The sequence below is a fragment of the Psammomys obesus genome, unplaced genomic scaffold (assembly GCF_907164565.1).
Source record: "Psammomys obesus unplaced genomic scaffold, mPsaObe1.curated_primary_1811, whole genome shotgun sequence".
NCBI classification, from domain to species: domain Eukaryota; kingdom Metazoa; phylum Chordata; class Mammalia; order Rodentia; family Muridae; genus Psammomys; species Psammomys obesus.
The window spans coordinates 4,149-11,138 of record NW_026590568.1 but is presented as its reverse complement, the minus strand read 5'-3'; the positions used below and the strand labels follow the sequence as shown (position 1 = coordinate 11,138).

The window sequence follows — 6,990 nt, the reverse complement described above, 5'->3', positions numbered from 1 at the left end:
CTGGGGCTGGGCTCAGGCCTGAGGAAGGAGAACCCTCAGCTGGGTCATGCCCCTGTCTCTGAGGGAACCTGGGTCCCTGGGTCTCCTGATCCCCAACGCGGTGACTGCACTGACTCCAGGGCTCACCTTCTCCCTGATAGTTCCAAATCTGTCTCCAGGGGAGGAGAGAGGGTCCCCACATGACAACAGGGGCCCTTCAGCCTGCAGCCTGCTGTCAGCCATGGCCTCTCCCAGGCCGGGTTCTCTGTCCACACCCACTGTCTGTGGAACTGACTCCTGTCCTGCTGAGTGTGTCAGCCTTGCACTTCAGGACCGGAAGTCTGCTTTACCTGGTGGGAAACATGGACTCCCCTACCCTTGGCCGGTGCCCCCAGTTTCTAGTTCTTTCCAAACAATACATTCTCCCAGATGCCTGTGTGTGAGGGGGAGGGGTTGAGTCCCTTCCACACCCCAATTCTATCTCTTCCTAGAATGGAGCACTTACAGGTTGACAAACGCTATATAGTAGAATTTCTTTCTTTTTTTTTTTTTGTTTATTCCTTTTCCTTCCTGTCTTTCTTTTGCTTTTTGTGCGTTTGTCTTTTGAAGGTATTTGCTCTTAGTTTTTCCTCCTCACTGGGTGATACTGTTTCTAAACCCTGTGTTGTCATTTGTATCACTGAGAAGCCTTTGTCCATTAAGGTAACACTGTTTCCTGCCAGAATTCTCCAGCTTTTCCTGCTCCTCCTCTGCCCAACAAGCTGCAGTGCTCCCCTAGGGAATCAGGGATTGACCTTTCTCAGAGACAGGGTCTTCTGCAGTGGAGGGCTGGAGTGACAGGGAAGGTCCCCTCACCCTGTGAGCCATTGTGCTCCAGTGAGTGCTGCACTGGGGTCCACAGCACACTCAGGATCCTGTGTGACACACCTTGTATCTTGTTCCCCAGAGGCAGGGGCTGGGAGCCATTTTCTGTACCTGAGGGTCAGGTTGACCACATTTCTGCTACACACTTTGTAGTGGCTTCTCACAGGCGACAGTTAATGCTGGTCAGCAAGATGACCACGGGGCTGTGCATCAATGGTGGCAGCACTAGTTGGTGGCACCCTTCCTGTAGCCCTGCCCCTAATTCCTTACTGTGATATGAAGTTAAACAGATATTGTGTTAATTATTTTCTGTTCCTTCTTCCGTTCTTTTGCTACCTGTCTTATGCTCTAGAACTTCTCATAAGGAAGACCCTGTTGACTGCTGGCTCATGTGATTTGTCTTTGCTTCTGAGTCCCCCCCAGGAAATGAGGGGACCAGCTCTACCTGCAGGTCCCTAGTGTGATGACAGTCAAAGTGTTCAAACAGACACATAGTTCAGTGTCACTGGTTGAACTTTGCCTTTGCAGATTTCACTTTACCTTGTTAATTGTGGATTAAAAACAAAACATTGTTTTATGTATGAGTGTTCTATCTGCATGTATACCTTCATGCCAGAAGAGGGCACCAGATCCCAGAGTAGATGATTGTGAACCACAATATATTTGCTGGGAATTGAACACAGGATCTCTGGAAGAACAAACAGATCTCTTGATCTCTGAGCCATCCTGCCAGCCTCTTCATTGTGAAAATTTTAAATCTTCTGCACAGATCCCCCAAAGGCACATGTAACCCATCACCCTAGACCTCAAGGTGACATCACTCTGAGGTGCTGGGCCCTGGGCTTCTACCCTGCTGACATCTCCCTGACCTGAAAGTTGGATGGGGACGACCTGACCCAGGACATGGAGATTGTGGAGACCAGGCCTTCAGGGGATGGAACCTTCCAGAAGTGGGCAGCTGTGGTGGTGCCTCCTGGGAAGGAGCAGCATTACACATGCCATGTGCAACATGAGGGTCTGCCTGAGCCCCTCACCCTGAGATGGAGTAAGGAGGCTGTGGGTGCAGAGCTGGGGTCAGGAGAGCTGGAGCCTTGTGCAGACCCTGAGCAGGTCAGGGCTGAGAGCTGGGGTCATGACCTCACCTTCCCTTTTTGCCTTCTCTTCCCAGAGCCTCCTCAGCCCACTGCCCCCATCATGGCAGTCATTGCTGTTCTGGTTGTCCTTGGAGTTGTGGTCATCATTGGAGCTGTGGTGGCTGTTGTGAGGAAGAGGAGGAGAAACACGGGTAGGAGAGGGCAGGGTCTGGGTTTTCTCTCAGCACTTTTAGAAGTGTGCTCTGCTCACTAATGGAAACACATCCACACCCTCATTGCTGCTGTCTCTAACTGGGTCTGCTGTCAGTTCTGGAAACTTCCAGGTCTTCCCTGGTCTCTCACGGCCTTTCTTCTCATAGGTGGAAAAGGAGGGAACTATGCTCCACCTCCAGGTAAGTATGTGGGACAGGATTGTCCCTGAGGCCCTTAGGATGAAACTGGAGATGATGGGGAGTGCAGCTGGACCATAATAGCCCTTGAGGAAAATCTTGATGCTGTAATGAATCTTTCGTTTGAGAGAAATATTTCTTTCTTTTTTTCGTTCTTTTCCTTCATTCTTTTTTCTCTAGGGAGTGACAGCACCCAGAGCTCTGATGTGTCTCTCAGCTTGTACAGGTGACACTGGGATCTGATTTGTGGAGAGGCAAAGTGGACATGACTGAGATTCAGGGACTTCTGGAATCTCCTTTGAGTGAGGGGTGGTTTGTAGGATCTTGTCTTGATAGTGACTATTGATGACTCTCATTTTCTAGCGTGAAGACAGCTGCCTGAGTGGACATTGACAGACGATGTTTTCATGTCCCTCCTGTGACGTCCAGAGCCCTCGGTTCTCTTCAGTCAATCCCGTCTTAAGTTCCCTGTGATTCTGTGGGCTCAGTGTGAAGACCTGGACAGCCCAGCCCACCTATGCACACCACCACCCTCTCCCTGCTCTGCCCTGTGTTCCCTTCCACAGCCAACCTTCCTGGTCCAGACAGGCAGGAGGGGACATCTCCATCCTGCCAGCTCCCTGCTGCCCTGAGCTGCAGCTCCTCCTTCCCCACTGAAAGTGAGAATCTGAATGTGACCTTGATTGTTCATGTCCTTGATTGAAAGGTTGATTGGCAGGAAAATGAAAGAATTGAGAATACTTAGAGTTTTATGGAGGAAATACATGGCAGATGGAGAACCTTCAGTAATCTGTGTCATTGTGCTGTTGTAACTGGTGGGACAGGATGAGGCTGTGGGAGCTGAGTGTGAACAGGGCTGTGTCCAGGTGGAGCTCAGTCCATTGTCATCTGTGACCTGGTCGCACCTCAGCTCTGTTACCTCCTGGTTCTGTTCCCTTCATCCCTGTGAACCCCATGGTGAGATATGTGATCACAGGACACAGTAATGGCCAGACCTTTGTCCTTGTTCTTTGGTCCTGGATGGAACTCTTCACATTGTCTTCCCTGTTTATTTCTTGTGTTTTTAGATTGTATGGAGGACTAGGCCTGTTCTTGTTCCTGTGAGTGGTGCCTGTCTCATTGTCCTTTGAGATGCTCAATTGTGACAGCAGTAGGAGGTGTTTTTCCTGTTCTTGTCCCCACCAGACAGCACAAGGCCTCTTTACTCAGGAGACTGTGGGCCATGGAAATGAACTTCAGTCCTAAACTTGCCACAACAAAGAGGGTGATAGGAAAAGGCAGGGGGTTGTGGCAACATCAGAGTCAGAGCAGTTAGTGAATGGTGAAGTGAGGTTACTTGACAGAGTCACCGCAGAAGCTGTCAGCGGTACTTCTGAGTTGGTCCCAGGTGGGACACACAGCCAGCAAGCTTTAAAATGGCCCCGTTGGGCCACATTAAAGAGCTTGTAAGCTGAGGTCAGAGTCTGAAGTAGGAGATGACATGACAGGTTTGTATTATTTACGAGAGGGGTGTTAGAGAGGTAATGACCTTAGAAGAGTGTTTAATTACCTTCTCTACTTCTCCCATGCCCAGGGATTAGGTCATTGGGACATATTTTCTCTGGATATGGATAGTACTTATTGGTAAATCGGGTGTGTAGCTTCTGTAGAGTTTGACTGCTGGCATGTGGGTAAAATCAAGTTGCCAGTCAGTCTCAGGGAGGGAGCCTCTAGCCTGTTGGGTAGGGAAAGGGGGGCTATGATATCCTGAGTCAGGATCTGAGGTCTGGCAAATCTTACAAGAGGCAGTAATAGTCTTTAGGAAGTGCAAGTCCTCAGAGGTAGGCTGCAGGTGAGCCCTGACAAAGTTAGACAAGGCTTGACTGTTAGGATGAAAGAGCTGGTGTAGATAGGGCAGAATCTGACAAGTGTCAGGAGAGGGCAGGGGAGATGTGGGTTGTGCTGTAAGGATGTTCTGTGGGACGAGTTTAGACCCTTTAAGGGCCACAGCCTTAGCTGCCTCATCAGCCTGGTTATTCCTTTGGAAACTATGGAATTGTCCGTCCCGTGGGGCCGGCAGTGGACTATTCCGATGGCCGTGGGAAGGTGGGAGGCTTCTAGCATGGCCATAATTTGGCCTGCATTGGTTACAGAGCCTCTCTTTGCTGTAAGTAATCCACACTCTCTCCAGATGGCAGCATGGGAGAGAAGAATATGAAAGGCATTTTTAGAGTCTGTAGATATTAAGGGATTGTCCCTGGGCCAATTGGAAGGCACAGGTAAGAGCTATTAGTTCAGCCTGTTGATGAGTGGTTTGGGCAGGGAGGGCTTGTGCCTCAACCACCTTGGCATCCAACACTATGGCATAGCCTGCTTTTCGAGCTCCCTCATGTACAAAGGAGCTGCCATCTGTGTACCAGGTATAGGCGGCCTGAGGCAATGTGCCTCCTGTATGTGTGAGGGGTGGAGCAATAGTTCCTCTACAGTTTCAGTGCAAGAGTGAGATGGGGAAGAGTCAGAGTTAGGTCGAGGAAGAGGGTTTGAAATATTAAGAGGTGGGCATGGTTGGAAAGTGAGGGTAGAGTCTTCTATTAGCGCCACCTGGAGGGAAAGGACCCTGGAAGGAGGTAAAGTTTGTAAGCCTTTGTATGTTAAAAGGTGAGACAGATTGTGAGAAGAGAAGACAGTAATAGGTAACTCAAAAGTTAGTTTTTTTTTGACTCTCGAATAAGGAGCTCCGCAGCCGCCAGGGCACAAATGCAGGGGCCCATCCCTGGATTGTCAGGTCTGATTTTTTGGATAGGTATGCTACAGGGGCAAAGGAGGGTCCCAGTTGGTGACCCAGGGCTCCAAGGGCACATCCCTCTTTTTCTGTTACATAGAGGGAGAAGGGACGGGTTAGGTCTGGAAGATGTAGGGCTGTGGCCTCAAGAAGAGCCGGTAGGAACCTCCAAAAGGACTTAGTAACGGGCTTAAGAAGGGGTTCATGGAAAGGGCCTAAGGCTGCCTCATAGAAGGGGCAGGCAAGAAGGGAAAAGGAGGGGACCCAGGACCGTAAGAAACCAGCCATTCCCAGAAACGATAACATTTCTTCTTTATAAGAGGGAACTGCTAGAGACTGTATTAGGACTTTTCTATCTAGGGTGGTGCCCTTGTGGGTTGGGCTTATTGTTATTCCTATGTAAGTGACCTCAGAGGTGGACAATTGGACCTTGGAGGGTGAGATCCAATAGCCCCTGCTGAATAGGAAATTTAGAAGAGCAGAAGTGTTAGTTTGGCTAACTTGTGGGGATGGGCTGCCGAGGAGAAGGTCATCTACATACAGTATAATTTTAGATTTAGGGAGAGATAAGGAGAGTGGATCAGAGGCTAGGGCTTGGCCAAAAAGGTGTGGGCTGTCCCGGAATCCCTGGGGTAGAACAGTCCAGGTAAGCTGAGTAGAAACCAGGGTGTCAGGGTCAGTCCAGGTGAAGGCAAAGATCTTTTGTGACTGGGCGTCTAAAGGAATAGAGAAAAATGCATCCTTGAGATCCAGAGGGGATCCAGAGGTGCCCGTGGAGATAGTGGAGAGGAGGGCACAGGGATTGGCTACCACAGGGTGGAGGGGATCGACTGCAGAGTTGGGAAGCCGGAGGTCTTGAACCAGGCAATAGGCTCCACTGGACTTTTTAACTGCCAGTATAGGGGTGTGAAATGAGGCAAAGGAGGTTTTCTTAGAAGGTCAGCAATAATGGGCTTAAGTCCCCTGAGGCTCTTGAGAGGAAGTGGTATTGAGCCTGGGCAATATACCGGGTGGGGTGCTGTAACTGAATGTACAGGGGAATGGTGTCTTGCCACAGAGGGGTTTTGGACATCCCAGACCTGGGGGTCCACTTGAGAGGCTGGTAAAGAAAGTGACATGTCACAACTGGTAAGTAGGGTAGCTAGGAGGAGGAGAGAGGACTCTGGTGAGTTTGGGGTCAGGTGAATGGGTGGAGTAAAGGAGATAGAGGCTCCCACTTTGGCTAAAAAGTCCCTTCCCATTAAGCGAACTGGACAGGCTGGCATTACTAAAAAGGTCAGTCAAGGGGTCACCCCTGAAAATACAATTAAGTGGTGGAGTCCGGCAAGGCTGGCAAGATTGTCCCACTTCCCTGACAATAGAGGAACTACAAGGAGAGGTTGGTCCCCAGTACTCTGTCAGGACTGAGTAAGTGGCTCTGGTGTCCACAAGGAAGAGATGGCCTGCCCTGATACTATGATGATTACCCATGGCTCCCTGTTAATGATGGCAATGGTTGGGTCAAGGGAACCTGGGCACCTTCAGTCATCCATAGCCAGGCCTAGGATATCAGCCAGAGGGCGATCTGGGAGTGATGCCCCCATATCATGGAAAAAACAGTGGCAGTCAACACCTCAATGTCCCTCTTGGTGGCATTTTGGACATGTCCTGGTGGCTTGCGGGGGTTAAGACAAGCCCAGACCCAGTGATCCTTTTGACCACATTTGAGTCAGGGACCCGGTGGTCCTCCTGCCTTAAATGGCAAGGGAGCCTGGGTAATGGCTGAGGCTTGTCAGATGGCTTCGGCCAGCATTTGGTATTTTTCCTTTCGGGGTTTTTTATCTCTCCCATGGTACACCTTAAAGGCCAGCAGTAAGACTTCTACCTGTGGAGTCAGGGTCCCCTCTCCAAGGATTTAAGCTTA

The 6,990-nt window shown here is 50.1% G+C and overlaps 1 pseudogene; it reads left to right on the top strand.

Annotated features, from left to right (window-relative positions):
- Positions 1-22: 22 nt before the first annotated feature.
- LOC129677273 (H-2 class I histocompatibility antigen, alpha chain-like) lies at positions 23-3,111 on the top strand (annotated as a pseudogene).
- Positions 3,112-6,990: the final 3,879 nt, after the last annotated feature.